Raw genomic sequence first — 5,614 nt, forward strand, 5'->3', positions numbered from 1 at the left:
ATTTTCTCCTCCGTGAGCTTTTGCCAAAAAAAACCCTGCTTCCCTCCTTCAAGGGCCGTCTGAAATGGGGGAGCAGTCCTCTTCTCCTTTGCAAGGCTTTATGTAGGTGTCACATCCTACACAGAGCATTAGGTCTGCAGATCAGATTGTCCTTGCCTCCCTCCAGACCCAACTGTGGTTCATGTGACACCCCATCATCCTGTCCCATGGCCAGGGACTCAATATCTCCAAGGGAAGGGCTTCTGCCTGCTCTCCCTTGTTAGGTGTTTTTCCAACCCTCCCTTTCAAGAACATGCTGATTTTTTTAATTATAAAATATGCTCTCTGCCCATGTATACAAACCAAATTCTCTCTCCCTGTCCACTGCCAGGATGATTTGCAATTTCTGTCTTTTGTCCATCATTATTTGTCATCTTTCTGTCTTGGGGATAAACGATTTGGGTTGTTGACAGGGATGTTAAGCTGTCTTGGAAAGATGGGCAGGAATGAGAGAAGATCTTTGTTTATGGAGTTAAAGGTTAACTGGTCCTGATTGCTTGAAGCTGATGTGTAACAGAAGAGCTTGAGTCTGTGCCTTTGCAAGCAGATAGCAGGGAAAACCTGCCTTCCATTTCAGCTGTATGACCTTCTTCATTAAGTGCTGGGTCCTTGTCACTGACAGGTAAATAATACACTCCTTACAGTGAAGGACTCGAAAAGATGTGGTGTTTAAAAGGCATCTGTTACCAAAAGAGAATTAAATAAATAGAAGAAAGCCAATGAGCTCTCATAAAGGGCCTTACAAGCTCAGAAAAGAGCATATTTGGCATAAGCAAATATAGGACTGAGTTTTGAAGGTTCATACCCCACATGAATAGTGCTAACATTACAGTCAATGCAGCTGAATGACTTGTTCCAGCCTCACCATCTTAAGAGCACATAGAATCATAGAATAGTTAGGGTTGGAAAGGACCTTATGATCATCAAGTTCCAAACCCCTGACATGGGCAGGGACACCTCACACTAAACCATCTCATCCAAGGCTCTGTCCAACCTGGCGTTGAACACTGCCAGGGATGGAGCATTCACAACTTCCCTGGGCAACCCATTCCAGTGCCTCACCACCTCACCACCCTTACAGTAAAGAACTTCTTCCTTATATCCAATCTAAACTTCCCCTGTTTAAGTTTTAACCCATTACCCCTTGTCCTATTACTACAGTCCCTAATGAAGAGTCCCTCCCCAGCATCCCTATAGGCCCCCTTCAGATACTGGAAGGCTGCTATGAGGTCTCCACGCAGCCTTCTCTTCTCCAGGCTCAACAGCCCCAACTTCCTCAGCCTGTCTTCATACAGGAGGTGCTCCAGTCCCCTGATCATCCTCGAGGCCCTCCTTTGGACTTGTTCCAACAGTTCCATGTCCTTTTTATGTTGAGGACACCAAAACTGCACACAATACTCCAGGTGAGGTCGCACAAGAGCAGAGTAGAGGGGCAGGATCACCTCCTTCGACCTGCTGGTCGCGCTCCTTTTGATGCAGCCCAGGATACGGTTGGCTTTCTGGGCTGCAAGCGCACACTGAAGCCGGCTTGTGTTCGTTTTCTCATCAACCAACAACTCCAAGTCCTTCTCCTCAGGGCTGCTCTGAATCTCTTCTCTGCCCAACCTGTAGCTGTGCCTGGGGTTGCTCCAACCCAGGTGTAGGACCTTGCACTTGGCATGGTTAAACTTCATGAGGTTGGCATCACCCCACCTCACAAGCATGTCAAGGTCCCTCTGGATGGCATTCCTTCCCTCCAGCGTATCAACCGAACCACACAGCTTGGTGTCAGTGGCAAACTTGCTGAAGGTACACTCAATCCCACTGTCCATGTCACCGACAGAGATGTTGAACAAGATCGGTCCCAACACCGATCCCTGAGGGACACCACTCGTTACTGGTCTCCAGCCGGACATTGAGCCATTGACTGCAACTCTTTGTGTGTGGCCATCCAGCCAGCTCTTTATCCACCGAGTGGTCCATCCATCAAATTGATGTCTCTCCAATTTAGAGACAAGGATGTCATGTGGGACAGTGTCGAACACTTTGCACAAGTCCAGGTAGATGACATCAACTGCTCTACCCCTGTCCATCAGTTCTGTAGCCCCATCATAGAAGGCCACCAAATTGGTCAGGCAGGATTTCCCCTTAGTGAAGCCATGCTGGCTGTCACCAAGCACCTTGTTGTTTTTCATGTGCCTTAGCATGCCTTCCAGGAGAATGTGCTCCAAGATTTTGCCAGGCACAGAGGTGAGACTGACTGGTCTGTAATACCCCGGGTCATCCATTTTCCCCTTCTTGAAAATGGGGGTTATATTTCCCTTTTTCCAGTCATTGGGAACTTCACCTGACTGCCATGATTTTTCAAATATGATGGTCAGTGGCTTAGCAACTTCATTTGCCAGCTCCTTTAGGACCTGCGGATGGATTTCATCAGATCCCATGGACTTGTGCACATTCAGGTTCTTAAGATGGTCTTGAACCAGATGGGTTCAGTGGGCCTAAGGTCTTCATTCTCACAGTCCCTGTGTCTGCCTTGCAAGACTTGGGTGGTGTGGTTGGAATAGACATAATAGGCAGATACTTACACAAGGGATTTCCTATAGTGAGGCATTTTAACAATTCCTGACTCTTACTGCTTTTTCCCAGCAGCTGCCCACATGACCAACTCCACAGGAACAGAACAGGACCTTTAATAGTAATCTTGGTCTAATGTTTGCACACTTTGGCCAGTTAGTGATAAAGGGCTATCTTTCAAGGCTGTTTCTAACTTCCTCTGAAGTATAGTTAAAGGCCAAAGGGATGCTTAGGAAAAGTCACTGGCGATTGAAAGACACAAAAGTAAGCAAGCATCTCATAATATATCTAACTAATGGGTGATATCTAGAAGACTGGAGATCTACTGCTTCAGAGAGAAAACTTCTACACCAATGTGTCCTTCTGCAGATAGCTAAAGACACACTGTGGGACTGGCTGGCAGACACCAGCCTGAACTGGAAGCTGGGGGCTTGCACTGGCTGGGTGCCATGTCTCAGTGCAGAATGGGAGCACAGAACTCAGCACTACCTTCCTCACAGAGAGCCAGCCCAAATTGCAGGAAAGCCTGGGTGAGGAGATCAGATGCAATGCTGTGTGAGCTGAGTCTCACTTTCCTTTTTAAAGTTTCATCTTTTTGAATTTTACATTTTTTGATCAGTGTCTTAAACACTACAGCAGTCTGAGAAGGACCATAGAGATCATTTAAAACTATGACTTTCCAAAGAAATGTCAATGTTATTTACCAGTTGCTGCTGTCTGTGGACAACTAGAATGTGCTGAGGTGACAGACACAAAGACTTGTTTCTGACCTTTCCGACTGTGCTTTGTTTTGCATAGCATCACAGCACCATAGCACCAGAACAGAATGTAAGTGAAAAGTTTCATATGTAAAAAGGCTAGTAGCAGTGCCAGAAGTTTGGATGTATTTATTAATTTTGTAAAGGACAGCAGGAAAAAGCCTGTGCATGTGTTTTGATTTCTAATATGATCGCACTTGACAGCTTCAGTTAGCAGTTGTATTTGGTAATGTCTCTGCGCTCTTACCCCTAACACGGGAATCCTAACAGAAAATCCTCCTGTCTCTGTGAGATGTTTGTTTGAAAAAAGTTACTCTAAATTCATATGCACCTCAAACCACTTAATACACTGCGTCTTATAGGGAAGTCCTACAAACTTCTCAGGAGGCAAAGCTGTGTTCTCCTAAACTGCATGGGTTGACCCTACAAAGGCCATTGTGACCCAGCTCACTCAGTGGGAGGCACCTCCTCAAGGAGGGACCAAACACTGTCAGCTATAGCTGTCTTGCATGTGTTATACTTCAGAGGCCCAGCGATAGATGTGAGGCACATAGCAGACAAAGGATCACCTTACTGTCACCAAAGAGACACTACCAACATGACTGCAGAAACCCAGGAGGTGTATTTTTCCTGCCAGCAAAGAAGTTTCTCAGACCAACAAATGGGTCAATGTGCTATTTGCTGCTGCCACCAAATTTGCCAGGTTACTTCATCTAGGATGTATGAGTGTTTAGTGGTAAGTGGTGATTGTTATTGGTGCTGATACTCTCACAGGAGGAAAAGATCACAAGTTTGGCAAGAAAGCAGGGGTAGGTTTGCCTGCCTAAAAACCAGGTATTAACCATGCCTGAAAGAGTTCACATCTGAGGAGCTTAACAAACAAACAGAAAAGCTGCAACACATAATTTCTGCTGTCAGGGAAGTATTGTACAAATTTCTTGTCTGGCTTAATGATCCAGATTAGTAGATATGGAAAATATGCAGGAGGGTATTTGAACTCAGTGAATCCCCCCCTACCAGAGAGGTCACTAGAGAATGCTCTACCAGAGCTGTTCCTGCCCAGGAAGGCAGTGCCCTGAGATCATTGCTTCTCCCAGAATCAGACTCCAGGCATAGAAGCTGCAAAAATTGCCCTGCCACTTACCTGTGTTATAGCTGTCATCTCCCTTCAAATCTATGTGAGAAAAAAACCCAAAACCTCCTAGGATGCAGCCCATCCCTTTTGCAGGTACATGCATATAAAAAATGAAAAGACGATCTAAATTAAATGACATTCAATTTGGCATGCCTGGGAGTGGGTCTCTACACTGTGGAACATGGACAAGACAAACCCCACCCCATGTAGCAGTTGTGTCACTTGGAGAGCACACACTGGGGGTGCAGGAGGGACATCATGCAGAGCCAGGGCTCCCCAGGCTCTCTAGCTGATATGCAAGGGGTGCAGGATGAGAGTGGGAGCTCATAGTGACCAAGTGTTTAACTTCAGCATTGTAAGCCAAGCTCTCCTTGGAAGGCATTTCTAAAGGTCTAAGTTTTCACTTCCTATAACCACAGGCATGTGTACGTAATTTTCCTTTGGAGAAGAAAAATGTACATGTAGCAGTTATACAGTGAGATAAAGTGATATAGTGAAACAAATGGGTACTATGGACAAGAAAATTTTATAATATGTTCAATGCATTGCCATTACTTGCTGTAATGATTGACAGCTGTTCTCTGTCTCCACTATGGACTAACTTTAGGATGAGGCTATTTTTTAGTCACTGTTTTATATCTTTGATGCAACATTTGTACTTTTGCTGACACACAGATTTCATTGTCAATAAAATATATGAAAGTACAAACCAAATGTGTTTGTTTGGGTGTTGTTTTTTTTTTCCCATCCCATGTATTTAATGCTATTGGATATACCTAATAAAACTGTATATATAAGCAAGATATGTACAATTAGATTCTTCTTTGGTTTGTATCATTAATTTGGTAGAAGCTCTGAAACTCATAGAAAATGAGAAGTATGCTCCTTTCTTCCTTTGTTGGAAGCACAACATCTTGGAAAGTCAGCCTTAGAGGAAAAGGTTATTGTAGAGCCTAACAGAAGATTGAAATGCAGATGTCTAGCTACAGTTGAGGTTGGGATTTTGGACACCTATTTCAGAGGTGGGTAAGTCTATCGTCAAACATAGCAAACCATAGAATATATAGAAAGAGGGTAACACATTGCCAGTTGGGTTTCTTGGCAATAACTCTTAATTTATAAAAAA

The sequence above is a fragment of the Pezoporus wallicus genome, unplaced genomic scaffold (genome assembly GCF_028554395.1).
Source record: "Pezoporus wallicus isolate ANWC-B61680 ecotype Strahan unplaced genomic scaffold, APGP_CSIRO_Pwel_v1 scaffold_6362, whole genome shotgun sequence".
Classification (NCBI taxonomy): domain Eukaryota; kingdom Metazoa; phylum Chordata; class Aves; order Psittaciformes; family Psittacidae; genus Pezoporus; species Pezoporus wallicus.